The following is a 17,022-nucleotide window of genomic DNA, read 5'->3' as shown; positions in this document are numbered from 1 at the left end:
TTCCTTTTTTGATTCACCTGTAACTCCAGAACAGCATAAATTCCACACCTTAGATGTCAGAAGAGCCATCCTGACCTATATAGAAAGGTGTCAGACATGGAGGGAGAGTAGGGCTCTGTTTATCTCCTTTCAGGGCCACAAGAAAGGACATGGGGTCACGAGAGCTACCATATCTCGATGGATCAGAGATGCTATCTGCTTAGCCTATACGTCAAAAGGCGAGATTCCTCCAGTGGGTATTAAAGCGCATTCAACACGAGCCATGGCTTCCTCCTGGGCGGAACAAGCGGATGTACCGATCCATTTAATATGTAAGGCCGCAACTTGGTCTACACCTTCTACCTTTTACAACCATTATAGACTTGATCTATCTGCATCTTCTGATCTGACCTTTGGGAGAGCTGTTCTTAATACAGTAATCCCACCCAAATAATGAATCTCTGAAAATCTCTCATGTGGGGTGCTGTCGTGGCGAAGGGTAAAAAGCCGGATTACTCACCGGTAATGCTCTTTTAATGAGTCCACGACAGCACCCATTTACTACCCTCCCTAAGTTATGCACAGCTCTTCCTTTTAAATTCACAAATAATGGTTGTATAGAGTTTAAGATATTTTGCTGAATAAGAATTAATACTAAAGCTTTTTGCGGTTCCCTTTTTGTACTCTGTAAACTAAACTGAGGAGGAGAGGGGACCGCCTCCTTTTATTCTGTAGGTTTCCTGTTCCTATGGGGCGGATCCCTCTCTCTCATGTGGGGTGCTGTCGTGGACTCATTAAAAGAGCATTACCGGTGAGTAATCCGGCTTATTGCCTTCAGACGTAATATCACTCCCCCTGGTGGAAGAATGACATTACTGCAACGACCAGGACTGCAGTTACAGTAAACAAATTTACAATGACAGACCGGTACAGAGGGGAGAAGACACTGTCCTTGCGGACTTACATTCTACAGGATAGCTGCTACTGCCCAGGCACCATTTTCAAATTGACTCCCCCCCCCCCCCCCAAGCTCAATTAAGCAAAAGGGATTGAGTGCACAGTAAACATGCGATTATGCTGCACTGCAGGTGCCATGGCCATGTTTTCTTCTCTCTTTCTTCAGTATGTTCTGGTATTCATTATGCAAACTAGGAGGAAGGTCAGTGAAGGATCAGTGATCTGTCAGCAGTCTACATTATGAATACCTAATAAGAGCACCACATACATAAACCTCACCTTAGGGCATGAGAATCTCATTAACACAAAACTGAAAATAAAGATTAGAGAACAACCACAAGACAGATTTCATCACTCAGGTATCATTATTCAGTATAAGGGCGCCGACCTGACACTGTGTAGGTTGCTATGCAAAATCTTGCTGACAGATTCCCTTTAAGAAAAAAAAAATGTCCACAAAGGAACACAATCCTTTTAAGTCCACTGTCCGATTAACCCATTCCCAATTCCTTCACTAGCTCACAAATCACCAGTTTAAACTACGTACCAACAATGATTTACAAGGCGGTCAATGATCAGTCTTCTTCATACGTCTTCACACTAATCTCCCAATATCTTCCCACACAATCTCTGATCCTCACAAAACTGCTCTCATATGTTCCTAAATCACTTCCAAGAATTTTGTGGAACATTGGATATCCAATGGCATTTAGTGCCTCAACATGTCCAATTGTCCCTCACATTTGGAGCTCATCTCTTCAGGAAAAACTAGAGCTTGCAATAACCTTACTACCACTGGAGCCGCTGCAACCCCCCAAGCTATGGTCTCAAACTCAAATAGGCTTTTTTGGCAGGACCAAAATATCCTCATCCCCCCTTTGTGTATACTTTAACAACTAAATCTTAACGAAGATTCTAAGGTTCTGAAAATTAGCAATTGCAATACAATACACTTTATTGATCCCGTGGGAAATTACGGTATTACAGCAGCAATACATAAAATATTAGAGCACAATTATACCAACATTACATAAATAAATGTGGGTAGTTCAGGTATACAAGTCACTGTTAATTGACATTAGTACACCAGCAATCAGTCATTAATGTCTACCACCCTTAGGAAATTATTAGACATCCCCATAGCAGTAGGTACAAACGATTTCCTGAATTTCTCCTTCTAAGGGTATGTGCACACGTTGCGGATTCCATTGCTGATTTTTCCGCGCGGATTCTACAGAATCCGCAAGTAAAACGTCCTATGTTTTACCTGCGGGTTTTCTGCGGAATTCGCCTGCAGATTCCAATAATGAAATAGGTGTAAATGCTGAGGAATCCGCACAAAGAATTGACATGCTGCGGAAAATAAACCGCTGCGTTTATGCGTGGAATTTTACGCAGCATGTGCACTGCGGATTTGGTTTTCCATAGGTTTACATCAGTGATTTTCAACCAGTGTTCCGCGGCACACTAGTGTGTCGTGACACATGGTCGGGTGTGCCGCGGGGAAAGTTCCCCAAACTATGGTGCCCCCTTTGTTTTGTTCCCCGGCAATGCGCAGCGATGTGCAGTCACGGAATAACACATGCGCGAGCTTTGAACGCTCGTGCGACTTAATGACGTCACCGAGGCCGGCGCGTCATCCTGAGAGCGGAGAGACTCTCGCATTTGGCCGCCGCCAAGGTAATGCCCGCCAATAATGCTGTGTATAATCATTAAGTCAGCAACAGCTCATTAACAGTTAATCAGCTGTTGCTGACTATATGAGCTTTTGCCTGAGTATATGAACTGTTGGCAGAATACTCAGCATATGAGCTGGTACTTTTAGTACCTGGCAGAGGTCCTTTAAGTGTGGCAGATAATGTAATACTCTTCTATTTTAGTGTGTGGCTGCGCACACTATCTCAGCAGTGATGGAGAAGTATTTGAGAATGGAAAAGGCAAATGCCGAACAGGACCCTGGACACAATTCTAACCCAGATGAAGGCCCTAGTATGAGAGGTCAACAAAAGAAAAAAGACAAGACGGTGAGCTCAAGGCAATACAGTGAAAGCTATCTTTCATTTGGATTTACTTTCACTGGGGATGCGACAGCACCAACACCACTGTGCTTGGTGTGGTGAGAAGCTATCCAATAGCGCCATGGTGCCAAGCAAGCTTAAACGCCATCTCCAAACGAAACACCCTTCCATTCAAAACAAGCCGATGGAGTATTTTGTACGCTTACGTACAAACAATGAGAAAGGGGCAACTTTTTTGAGAAAAAGCACAAAGGTAAATGAGAGAGCCCTCAAAGCTAGCTACATTGTTGCTGAACTCATAGCTAAATCAAAAAAGTCACACACTGTGGCAGAAACATTAATACTGCCAGCTTGTAAAGCTATTGTAAATGAGATGCTTGGCCCTGACGCAGCCAAAGAGATAGCTAAAGTGCCTCTCTCTGATAACACAATTGCCAGACGGATTGATGACATGTCTGCGGACATTGAAACAGTTGTTTTGGAAAAGGTGCGGATCAGTAAGAAATTTGTCTTGCAACTTGATGAGTCGACGGATATCAGTGGACATTGTCAGCTGTTGGCCAATGTGCGTTTTGTGGATGGAGAAGCCATTAGAGAAAACTTCCTATTTTGCAAGGCACTGCCAGAAAAATCAACAGGAGAGGTAATATTCCAGGTCACATCGGAATATCTTGATAAAAGTGGGCTTACATGGGAAAACTGCACAGGTGTCTGCACTGATGGAGCCGCAGCCATGGTCGGGCGCATCAAAGGCTTTGTAAGTAGGGTTAAAGAAAGAAACCCAGATGTTCTTGTTACCCACTGTTTCTTGCACCGTGAGGCCCTCGTTGCAAAGACCTTACCAGCAGATCTAGCTCCCGTGTTGGATGATGTTGTGCGCATAGTGAACTTTTTGAAGACGCGACCTTTGAGATGTCGCTTATTTGCGTCTTTGTGTACAGAAATGGGAGCGGAACATAAAATCTTATTGCTCCACACGGAGGTCAGGTGGCTGTTACGCGGCAAAGTGCTGGCCCGTGTGTATGAGTTGCGAGAGGAACTTAAAATATTTCTGACAAACGAGAGGTCCGATTATTCAAAGCTGCTTGCAAGTGATGAGTGGTGTGCAAAGCTGGCATACCTGGCTGATATATTTCAATATCTGAATGAACTAAACACACGGATGCAAGGCCGAAATGAAAACCTGCTTACAAGCACTGATAAAATGAACGGATTCCGTTTAAAGTTGCAGCTCTGGCAGCAACATGTGCAGGGTGGCAACCTTCAGATGTTCCCGCTCACCGAGAAACTGCATGATGACAACACTGCTGCAATGTGCGAGGTGATTGGCAGACATTTGAAAACTCTTGAGGAGAAGTTATCGTTTTATTTCTCTTCAACCTTCACAGAATGCCTTGACTGGGTTAGGGACCCATACAGCTCATTATCCGTTGCTGGAAAGGACATGACTTTAAAGGAGCAAGAGGAACTCATTGAACTGAAGCAAGATCGCGGTTTAAAGCTAAAGTTTGCTGATCTTCCTTTGGACAGTTTTTGGTTATCTGTTGCCAAGGAGTTCCCCATTCTGGCCAACAAAGCTATTTTGACATTGCTCCCATTTTCGACTACATATCTATGTGAACTGGGCTTCTCAAGCTTGACTGCGATAAAAACTAAAAACAGGGAGAGACTGAGAACTGTTGAGGAAGAGCTTCGTGTGTGTCTTTCCACCATTCCTGCCAGGATATCCCTTTTGTGTTTATCGAAACAGGCCCAGGTTTCACACTGAGTGAGTATAAATACATTTAGAATCTATATTATTAACTATATGTAGAATATGTACTGTTTTAGTGTCATTTTGTGCCATTTTGGTTGGTGGTGTGCCCCGGGATTTTTTAAGTATAAAAAGTGTGCCGCGGCTCAAAAAAGGTTGAAAATCACTGGTTAAGGCTACGTTCACATTTGCGTTGTGCGCCGCAGCGTCGTCGCCGCAACAAAACGCATGCGTCGTGCGGCCCTATCTTTAACATTGGGGCCGCATGTGCATGCGTTTTGGTGCGTTGTACGCCGCATGCGGCGTTAGGGCGCACCTGTCAGGGCGCGGCAAACGCAACATGTTGCATTTTTTTTGCGGCGCTGACTTTTTAAAAAACGCATGCGTCGTGTTTGCGTCGTCGATGCGCCTTTTTTCCTATTCACTTGTATTGACAACGCAGACAACGCAAGTACTTGCGTCGTGGTGCGTTGTACGACGCATGCGTTTCCAATAAAAAATGCAAAACATTGTATAGACTTTGGGGGGGGCGCATGCGGCGCAAAACGCTGCGTTTTTTGTTCAAAACGCAACTGCGTTTTTGTTTGCGTTGTGCGTTGCGGCGACGACGCTGCGGCGCACAACGCAAATGTGAACGTAGCCTTACATGGTACTGCACAACACATGAAAAACTGCTGCGGATCAACAGGGCCAAATCCGCTGGAGATCCACAGCCAAATCCGCAACGTGTGCAGATAGCCTTACACCATAGTAGGATTAGACGGCTGCTGAATGTGCTCTTCTGCTTCAAGAACAGCTTGTATAGTGGGTGTGTATTATTATTGATTATAGCCCTACACTTCTGAATTCTATCCTCCAATACCTCCTCAAAAGAGTCCAGATGGAGGCCAACAACAGCGCTTGCCTTCTTGATAAGTTTGTTGAGCTTATTAGTCCTAGGTCTCCTATACTTTACATCTTTACTAAGGGTACCGTCACACAGTGGCATTTTTATCGCTACGACGGCACGATTCGTGACGTTGTAGCGATATCGTTACGATCTCGCAGTGTCTGACACGCTACTGCGATCAGACACCCTGCTGAGAATCGTACGTCGTAGCACATCGTTTGAAACTTTCTTTCGTCGCTGGATCTCCCGCTGTCATCGCTGGATCGTTGTGTGTGTGTGTGTGTGTGTGTGTGTGTGTGTGTGTGTGTGTGTGTGTGTGTGTGTGTGTGTGTGTGTGTGTGTGTGTGTGTGTGACAGCGATCCAGCGATGCGTTCGCTGGTAACCAGGGTAAACATCGGGTTACTAAGCGCAGGGCCGCGCTTAGTAACCCGATGTTTACCCTGGTTACCAGCGTAAAAGTAAAAAAAAAACAAACAGTACATACTGACCATCTGATGTCCGTCAGGTCCCTTGCCGTCTGCTTCCCGCTCTGTCTGTCTGCCGGCCGGAAAGTGAGAGCAGATCACAGCGGTGACGTCACTGCTGCGCTCTGCTCTCACTGTACGGCTGCACTCAGTCAGAGTAGGAAGCAGACGGCGAGGGACCTGACGGACATCAGATGGTCAGTATGTACTGTTTGTTTTTTTTACTTTTACGCTGGTAACCACGGTAAACATCGGGTTACTAAGCGCAGCCCTGCGCTTAGTAACCCGATGTTTACCCTGGTTACCAGCGAACCTCGGCATCGCTCCAGCGCCGTGATTGCAAAGTGTGACCGCAGTCTACGACGCTGGAGCGATACTCATACGACGCTGCGACGTCACGGATCGTGCCGTCGAAGCGACGAAAATTGCACGGTGTGACGGTACCCTTATTGTAAGTATACCTGATCTAATTTGAATGAAGGACACTGAATAGAGACAACCATTTCATGCTCTGCTTTGGAAGTCACTTTTGCAGTCCAGTGTCATTCTCAACTAACCCATTCCCTCCCCCAGATGAGGAGCAGCTGCACTTATTTTGCAAGAATTTTACACCTTTGTAGGCCACTTCCACACTTTCAGTATTTTACCTCAGTATGTACAAGCCAAAACCAGGAATAAAAGAATCAGAGAAAAATTATAATAGAAACACATCACCACTTCTGTATTTAATCACCCACTCCTGGTTCTAGCTTACAAATATGGATGTGAAATACTTACCAAACACTGAACGTTTGACTGTAGCCTAAGGAAATTAAAGAGTGAGTGTAGTAAAAGTATATTATTTGGTCATTGTGTTATTAATGTTTTTCATGGATGGATAAAGAAGTGACAAAGCTTCTCCTATCCTCTGCAATGTCATATACAGGCAGCACAGAACTGGGACACTGATGCCATCTGTGTGCTGTAAATATTTTACAAGGATCCACACACTTATACCGGCACTTTTTTTCCGTGATAATGGAAAATAAATATAACATACAAATCTCCACGAGTTTTTCATGGACTCAACAGTTTGTTTTTTCACAACGACCTGTGAATAGCCCCATTGACTATAATGGGTACGTGTTGTGTCAATGAAAAACATCATATGCTACACAGTTGTCTGAATAATGCCTTAGGTGTAACATGAGACTTATATGGAGATATAAACATAAAAACAGGCATTATCAATGACAATGCCCTGCTACACACAATAATAACATATCAATTTCTTAAACCTGTAGTCAATTGTATGATGATACTTACCAAACATTGTCCATTCAAGTAAGTTTCCTCTGATTAAGTTGCCTCCTGAGCGGTGCTGGGGACTTGTTTAGACCTCAGTTGGCTACAGCTGTATGATTCTCTCCTGCTTGTAGACAGCCAGTTTCACCTCTGTAATGGAGACTGAGCTTTCCTTCCTACAGACTGACTTAGCATATTATGGCATCCTTTATCACAGTCTATTGGTAAGGTGGAGACCTATTGTTCAAACTCCTATTTAGCATATATAAGAGATTCCTGGGTTATTTATTAGTTGTGAGAAGCAATTGAACCATTGAGTGTTTTGCATACTAAACACACAATGAATGATGCAAAAAAAAAAAAAAAGTAAAAAACAATGGAGGAATTGGATTTCTTCACCGCATGTTTATATTGCAACTTGGGGAGGAGCACCATTTAAGTTTTGAGCCAGCAAGAAAGATAGAATCAGGACCCCCTACCCGTACACTAGGTTTTCGTCACATAAGTCACCAGTTACTCTTTATAGTGTTCAAAAGTTGAAAATATCAGAATTTTTTATGTAAACTTTCTAAAACTTTCCCATATTTTATACTATTTAGAAAATGCTAAATATTCTTGAAAAAAGTTAAAACATTAACCCAGTCACCCCGAAGCCTGTTTTCACCTTCCTGACAGGCCAATTTTTTCATTTCTCACTCATGTTTCACTTTGAGGTAAGAACTAGTGATGAGTGAATTTGTTTGGAAAACGATCACCAAACATAAATTCGGATTCATGATCGGAAACCCGAGGAAAATTTTATTTTATAAAATCGGTAATAATCGGTAACATTTTGGTAATCGGAAACCTGAGCAAAATTTTATAAAATCATAAAAAATCGGTAACATTTGGTAATCGGAAACCCAAGCAAAATTTTATAAAATCGGTAAAAATCTGTAACATTCGGTAAAAGTGCAGGAAAATATTTGCGCTGCCACAAAAATATTCAGCACTTTAGCAACGATAATGGTGGTGTATCATGAGTGTTTGGCAGGGGTTTGATGAGGGGAGGGGGTTTGCAGAGCTCAGAGGCGCGGCATTCTTGTAAACAGTCATTTTTTAATTCCTAACTTTATGTGTGTGTGAGAGGCAGCCAGAGCCGTAGTCATGGCCTGTCTAGGTGTCTGCTTTAGTGCGCCCTGACCAGCCGCATCACATATGTACAGTCCCACTGTCTCACTTGCCTGGTTTTCCGAGTCCTCCTTTAGACACAGAGGCACTCCTTCCTTTGATCTGGCACATAAAGAGACAGAGTCCAATTCCAACTTTAAACGTAGAACTTTACTCATTTTCAATCGCAGCACGTCCACAGCAGTTACAGCATCAACACAGGCTGTGTCCGGTTCGTCCCATCTCGACCAGTACCGCAGTGTCCTCCCTCTTCAGCTCTTCAGTTTCACAACGTTCAGGTATTCCCTTGTCAGTTTTGCACCAGACATGAGGGCATCTGCCCATGTAGAAAGCTGCCACATCTTGAAGTGACCTGCTGCACTTCTGGCCCACTGACTCTGGATAGCTGGGCCCTTTGCTTGCAACGTTACAGAGCTGACTGCCCTAACTGTGCTCTATGGCCCCTACTAACTAGGAACAGGAAAACCCTCTATCTTATCCACGGTGGGCTCTCCTATGTAAACTATATACACTGTTGTACCCCCATCTAGTATCCATCTTGATGTACTGTACTTTCTCTATCTACACAGTATATAAATAAATGCACATTAGCAGCACCAGAAACATTATATATATAATCGTATACAATACCAACATGAAGAAAGGGAGTGGAGCATCACACAGTCCCGGTACACCCCTTAAGGTACCTTCACACGAAACGACATTATAACGATATCGCTAGCGATCCGTGACGTTGCAGCGTCCTCGCTAGCGATATCGTTTCGTTTGACACGCAGCAGCGATCAGGATCCTGCTGTGATGTCGCTGGTCGCTGAATAAAGTCCAGAACTTTATTTGGTCGTCCGATCGCTGTGTATCGTTGTGTTTGAAAGCAAAAGCAACGATACCAGCGATATTTTACACTGGTAACCAGGGTAAACATCGGGTTACCAAGCGCAGGGCCGCGCTTAGTTACCCGATGTTTACCCTGGTTACTAGCGTAAAATGTAAAAAAAACAAACAGCACATACTCACATTGCGTCCCCTGCAGTCTGCTTCCTCCTCTGACTCAGCGCCGCAAAGTGAAAGTGAAAGCAGCACAGCGGTGACGTCACCGCTCTGCTCTCACTGTACGGCGCTCAGTCAGTCAGGAAGTGGACGCAGGGGGACGTGAATGTAAGTATGTGCTGTTTGTTTTTTTTAGATTTTACGCTGGTAACCAGGGTAAACATCGGGTTACTAAGCGCGGCCCTGCGCTTAGTTACCCGATGTTTACCCTGGTTACCAGGGGACCTCGGCATAGTTGATCGCTGGAGAGCGGTCTGTGTGACAGCTCTCCAGCGACCAAACAGCGACGCTGCAGCGATCGACATCGTTGTCGCTATCGCTGCAGCGTCGCTTCGTGTGAAGGTACCTTTACACTTGCACATTGCAGCTAGCCAATCAGGGAGCAGGAAACATCCACAATGTCCTGATACAATGACTTGTATCATTGGATGCTGAAATCACGTCCCTCTCCATTTAAGAGCAGACATCTTGTTTTGGTACCATTTTGACACTGTAAGGCTATGTGCCCACAATTGGGATTTTTAGCATTTTTTTAAGCGTTTTTGTGGCAGCTTTCCGCTGCGGCAATGCTTAAAAAACGCTTACATAAAGCATCTCATTATTTTAACGCATTCCGCAATTTTTGTGCCCATGCTGCCGAGCCTGACGCTAGTGTGAAAGTAGCCTTAGTTATGCGGTTGTATATCAGTCAGATAGTGTATCTAGATAGTGTCCAGTGTGGCTGTAAAATTTACCTTATAGAATTTTTTTTTGGGGCCCATTGCTGAGGTCCACAGACAAAGCCAGCAGGGCACATGTCCTACAATTGTTTTAGCTAGTTAGATAGGTGCTTGTATATCAGTCAGATGGTGTAGCCAGCTACTGTCCAGTGTAGCTGTTAAATTTACCTAACAGCATTTTTTTTTCTTTTTTGGATATTGCTGACCTCCACAAAGAAAGCCATCAGGGCACCTGTCCTACAAGGGTTTTGTGCACTGCTTCTATTGTGATCCATGCACAAGTATAGCATTCTAATTCACATGTAGCTAGTGAAAATATATTAAACAGCCTGCTGTATCCTACCTTTTCATTTAGTGCTGTGGTGACATAAAACTGTCTGCAGACCTAAGGCACTTAAAAAAAAAATTATAATTTTTCAGTTGCAAAAAGTTAGACAACCCACCGTATCACACTTTGTCATTTGATTGGGTTGAAATTAAGCTGTAGAGGCCTGATCCAGAGGCCATAAAAAAATTCTTCTGTTATTAACGTCATACAGTAAGGGACCTGACTTTAAAATAGTGTTGTACAATAGGGGACCTACCTTTAAAATAGTTTGCAGCATCTAGTGTGTTATAGAGGCCTGATCCATAGGCCACAAAAAAGCCTTGTGTTATTAGCGTCATACAGTAAGGGACCTGATTTTAAAATTGTTTGTAGCATAACTCCTTTGTCATACAGGCCTCATCCACACTCAAACAGTTGTCATATTTCAATTTTGAATTTACTGTCGCTGAAATTCAGCTGTTTGCAGAGGTGGTGCAGAGTTTAAAATCTATTTTTTTGTTGCTAATACTGTGCTCCTACCACATTATCTAAGCAACATGACTTTGAAAAAGCGAGGCTGTCGTGGAAGGGGAATCAGGCTTGGTGTTCAAGGTGTACGTGGGGTAGGTGGTAATGTTTGTGAAAGCACTAGTGAATCACCGTCATGTCCTATGCAAGACAACTGACAACTTATGTTACTGGACAGGCTACAGCACTACCTTTCTTTGGCAGACGCAAAGCGGTACGCTTTATCGATGATACCCAGAAAGAGCAAGTACTCGAGTGGATGGCAAGTGCAGCTTCAAGTGGCCTCTCCTCCTCTTCCTCCACCTCAACATCACACCCAGTACAGTCCACAGATGTGGCACCAAAATTCCCCTTGCTTCCTCTGCCTCCCAAATATCCAGCCGTTCAACTGACTGTACAGAACCATAGATGGGTGAGTCTGAAGAGCTGTTCACACATTCTATGCCATGTTCATCAGAAGTGTACTCAAAAGCTTCGCAGAGTCAAGAGGATGAAAGCGAGGAATGTGATAACACAGAGGATGATGAGGTGTTAGATCCCAGTTGGCATGAACATAGAGGCACACAGATGAGTACATCCTCTGAGGAGGTTACGTTGCGCAATACATTGCAGACACAACTGTGTCTCTGACCAGCAGCATCCGTGGGTCTGCAGCTTGCAGGGGTGCCAAGGGTTGACTAGCCTTGGCCTTTTTTGACACTGCAAGGGATAAGTCTACGTTCACATTAGCGTCGGGCGCCGCAGCGTCGCCGCATGCGTCATGCGCCCCTATATTTAACATGGGGGCGCATGGACATGCGTTGTGCTGCGTTTTGCGACGCATGGCCACAAGCGTTGGGCGCAGAGAATGCAACAAGTTGCATTTTTTTTGCGTCCAACTTTCGGCCAAAAAGGACGCATGCGTCGCAAAACGCAGCGTTTTAGCGTGCGTTTTGCTGCGTTTTTGTGTGCGTTGTGAACGTAGCCTTAGCCAACTCATGTAATCTAATCACATATAACCCTTTTCATAATAAAATACCAGAAAAAGGTCCAAGAGTATTTATATTAAAAATCTAACAAAATTTATTTATTCAAAAATGATAACAATTAGAGTACATAAGTGACACCAATAGCAGGAATATAGGGGATAAATGCAAATTATTTCTATATAACGATAATAATATTAGAATACTTATATTGCATAGCAGTGCACTAAAATTATGCTACATTTACATATAAATGGTCCCATCAGGGGTCCTAGCATGTAGAACATTTGGCACAGCCACTAAGGCTAATTGCAGCAACAGCAACGTCTCCCATATAAATATATTTAACTGATCAGTCAAGTCTGAAGATTAGAAGGGTAGTGCTGCATGTTTTAAGCCAGATTTAAAGTGCAAAAGTGCGTACTATTTATGCAGATCATAAGTGCTCAAGTACAAAAGTAGTTAGCATATTGTAAATAGTATAACTTACATAGAGTGTAGATGGTAAGTAGTAGATCCCCACCCGCCACCTCAACGCGCGTTTTGCCGATCTTCTTCAGGAGGCCTCCTGGCTTAAAACATGCAGCACTACCCTTCTAATCTTCAGACTTGACTGATCAGTTAAATATATTTATATGGGAGACGTTGCTGTTGCTGCAATTAGCCTTAGTGGCTGTGCCAAATTTTCTACATGCTAGGACCCCTGATGGGACCATTTATATGTAAATGTAGCATAATTTTAGTGCACTGCTATGCAATATAAGTATTCTAATATTATCGTTATATAGATATAATTTGCATTTATCCCCTATATTCCTGCTATTGGTGTCACTTATGTACTCTAATTGTTATCATTTTTGAATAAATAAATTTTGTTAGATTTTTTAATATAAATACTCTTGGACCTTTTTTTCTGGTATTTTATTATGAAAAGGGTTATATGTGATTATGTTGCAAGTTGAGTAGTAACTATTCTGATCAATGAATCTGCTTTTGGGGACAATTTGATTTAACTCATGTAATCTGCCAACTTTGCAAAAAAAAAACTGAGTCCAGGTAAAAAGTGCAGTAATTTGACTACTACATGTATGAACCTTCACATGCGCAATCAACATGCTTTACTGTGGGAATCCCACTGTGCAAAAATGCGAACCAGCAGACCTCAACAACCATCAGCTGCCCCATAAATCGCATCTGCTGCTTCTTCCTCCTCTGCTACCGTGAGATGCAGGTCTTCGACCACAGAGTCTCGGGTTCTTTACCTGCTCCAGTCACGCTGACTGAGAGGCCGCCTTCAGCTGTAACATCAGTGGACATGCTTGCTGTTTTTGACCAATCTCAGAGAACGATCACACAACAAGTTTCTCAATCCACAGTAACATCTCCGCCAGCACTTCTCTCATTGTCCAGCAGTTTGTCCGGTTCACCATACTCCGCCCTCTCACAACACTGCAGCCAGCCTACGGTTCCACAGTTGTGGTCACGTAAAAGATTGTTTCCTTCTACGCATCACAAAGCTAAGAGGTTGAACTCAACCATCTCCAATTTGTTGGCCACGGAAATGCTGCCTTTCCATCAGGTAGATACAGACGATTTCTGAAAGCTGATGGCCGTTGCAGTCCCCCTGCGCTACACCAGCATGTTGCAGACAACATCACCCATTCCTTAACAAAATATCTGTCTGCCAGGGTGCATTTCACCAAAGACACTTGGACGAGTAAGCATGGCCAAGGACGTTACATCTCGCTGACTGGGCACTGGGTGACTCTGGTGGCTGTGGGGACAGGTGCTGCTCCACAAGTCTTGGAATCCCCAAGGTTTGCAGGCCAAACCTCTACATTTAACACTGCTTCTGCCTCCTCTATCTCCTCTAGGTCCTTCACCTGCACCCTCAACCTCTGCCTTCCCGAGACATGTGTTCCAACATTGCATAGCGAAACCCCACCACCTCCATACTGCGCAGCCAGTTCTCACCGCAATCAGGCAGTCTTAAAATTGATATGCTTTGGAGATCGCAGTCATACAGATGAGGAGTTGTGGACAGCTCTCCAGGATAATTTTGATCAATGGCTGTCTCCGCTGAGCCTGCATCCAGGGAAGGCTGTGTCTGATAACGGTGCGAACCTGGTGGCGGCCCTACGTCGAGGCAAGCTCACACATGTGCCTAGCTCATGTCCTCATCCAGGTGGTGCAGCATTTTTTCAGCCACTATCCTGTCCTGGGTGACCTGCTCCAGAAAGAACACAAGCTGCGTGCTCATTTACACCGTTCGCACCCCTCTGCTCATCAACTTGCATGGATACTTTGTCCATGCCAATTAACAGGTTGATATGCGGTATGTCGACACTGTGGAATTCCACTCTGCACATGTTGCAGCGACTGTGACAACAGCAACGAGCCCTGACGCAGTATGTCATGTCGTATATATAAACCCCAAAAGATATTCATTAAACACATAAAAAATGGATATTATTTTATTAACATATAAGGCAAAATGTCACAACAATACATAATAAAAAATACATAATAAAAATAAAAATTTTTATTAAAATAATTAAAAAACAAAAATACAAAGAAATATAAATAAACATGTATGCGGGGGGAAGGGTATGTCACTCCAATTGATAAAAATAAAATATATATAGAGAGAGAATATAGGAAAAGATATATGTTAAATGTTAAATATTGGAAGATCTCTTACTTATTTTGAATAGTGACTGGTATTAAAACAATGTTAAATAGATGGATGTGAATATAACCAACTATTACTGAATACTAGGGTTGAGCGAAACGGATCGTTCATTTTCATAAGTCGACGACTTTTGGCAAAGTCGGCGTCTCATGAAACCCGACCTGATCCCTGTGTGGGGTTGGCCATGTGGTACGCGACTTTCGAGCGAAAGTCGCGTTTCAATGACGCTAAAAGCGCCATTTCTCAGCCAATGAAGGTGGACGCAGAGTGTGGGCAGCGTGATGACATAGATCTCAGTCCCCACCATCTTAGAGAAGGGCATTGCAGTGATTGGCTTGCTTTCTGCGGCGTCACAGGGGCTATAAAGGGGCGTTCCCGCCGACCGCCATCTTACTGCTGCTGATCTGAGCGTAGGGAGAGGTGCCGCTTCGTCAGAAGCAGGGATAGTGTTTTGCAGGGTACATTCACCCCCAAACCGCTTGTGCTGTAGCGATTTCCACTGTCCAACACCACCTTTTGTTTGCAGGGACAGTGGAAGCTACATTTTTTTTTCCTCAGCGCTGTAGCTCATTGGGCTGCCCTAGAAGGCTCCCTGATAGCTGCGTTGCTGTGTGTGTACGCCGCTGTGCAAACCAACTGCTTTTTTCAAAGCACAAATCCTGTTGTTCCTTCCTTTCTGCACAGCTATCTTGTTTGTTTGTCCACACTTTTGTGTGCAGCAGTCCTTTTTATAGCTGCCTGCCATACTTTTCTGAGATTACTGAAGGGAGATAAAGATTGGCAAGTCTGCCTCTGTGCCATTGCTGTGTGTGGCATCTGTCTCTCATTGTGTGCCACAGAAAACCAGTGTGTAATACTGGGCCATTTTTTTTTTGGTAAATTCTCCCTGTAAAAAAAAAAAAAAATAGTGGGAGATAAAGATTGGCAAGTCTGCCTCTGTGCCAGTGCTGTGTGTGGCATCTGTCTCTCATTGTGTGCCACCGAAAACCTAGTGTGTAATACTGGGCCTTTTTTTTTTTTTTTAATTCTCCCTGAAAAAAATAAAAATAAATAGTGGGAGATAAAGATTTGCAAGTCTGCCTCTGTGCCATTGCTGTGTGTGGCATCTGTCTCTCATTGTGTGCCACAGAAAACCAGTGTGTAATACTGGGCCATTTTTTTTTGTGGTAAATTCTCCCTGTAAAAAAAAAAATAAATAGTGGGAGATAAAGATTGGCAAGTCTGCCTCTGTGCCAGTGCTGTGTGTGGCATCTGTCTCTCATTGTGTGCCACAGAAAACCAGTGTGTAATACTGGGCCATTTTTTTTGGGGGGGGTAAATTCTCCCTGTAAAAAAATAAATAAATAGTGGGAGATAAAGATTGGCAAGTCTGCCTCTGTGCCATTGCTGTGTGTGGCATCTGTCTCTCATTGTGTGCCACAGAAAACCAGTGTGTAATACTGGGCCATTTTTTTTTGGGGGGGGTAAATTCTCCCTGTAAAAAAAAAAAAAAAATAGTGGGAGATAAAGATTGGCAAGTCTGCCTCTGTGCCAGTGCTGTGTGTGGCATCTGTCTCTCATTGTGTGCCACAGAAAACCAGTGTGTAATACTGGGCCATTTTTTTTTTTTTTGTAAATTCTCCCTGTAAAAAAAATAAATAAATAGTGGGAGATAAAGATTGGCAAGTCTGCGTCTGTGCCATTGCTGTGTGTGGCATCTGTCTCTCATTGTGTGCCACAGAAACCAGTGTGTAATACTGGGCCGTTTTTTTTTTGGGTAAATTCTCCCTGTAAAAAAAAAATAAATAGTGGGAGATAAAGATTGGCAAGTCTGCCTCTGTGCCAGTGCTGTGTGTGGCATCTGTCTCTCATTGTGTGCCACCGAAAACCTAGTGTGTAATACTGGGCCTTTTTTTTTTTTAATTCTCCCTGAAAAAAATAAAAATAAATAGTGGGAGATAAAGATTTGCAAGTCTGCCTCTGTGCCATTGCTGTGTGCGGCTTCTGTCTCTCATTGTGTGCCACAGAAAACCAGTGTGTAATACTGGGCCATTTTTTTTTTTTGGTAAATTCTCCCTGTAAAAAAATAAATAAATAGTGGGAGATAAAGATTGGCAAGTCTGCCTCTGTGCCAGTGTTGTGTGTGGCATCTGTCTCTCATTGTGTGCCACAGAAAACCAGTGTGTAATACTGGGCCATTTTTTTGGGGGGGTAAATTCTCCCTGTAAAAAAATAAATAAATAGTGGGAGATAAAGATTGGCAAGTCTGC

At 43.5% G+C, this 17,022-nt stretch overlaps 1 protein-coding gene across 1 annotated transcript in view; it reads right to left on the bottom strand.

Annotated features, from left to right (window-relative positions):
• LOC143764048 (uncharacterized) overlaps positions 1-6,867 on the bottom strand; it is an 84,037-nt gene extending 77,170 nt beyond the window's left edge. Inside the window, exon 1 of the mRNA XM_077249328.1 lies at positions 6,839-6,867. The gene's annotated coding sequence lies outside the window, so the exon portion shown is untranslated. The remainder of the gene's footprint in view (positions 1-6,838) is intronic.
• Between the last annotated feature and the right edge of the window lie 10,155 nt (positions 6,868-17,022).

Source organism: Ranitomeya variabilis, chromosome 1, assembly GCF_051348905.1.
Source record: "Ranitomeya variabilis isolate aRanVar5 chromosome 1, aRanVar5.hap1, whole genome shotgun sequence".
NCBI lineage: Eukaryota > Metazoa > Chordata > Amphibia > Anura > Dendrobatidae > Ranitomeya > Ranitomeya variabilis.
This window is presented reverse-complemented; position numbering and strand designations above follow the sequence as displayed.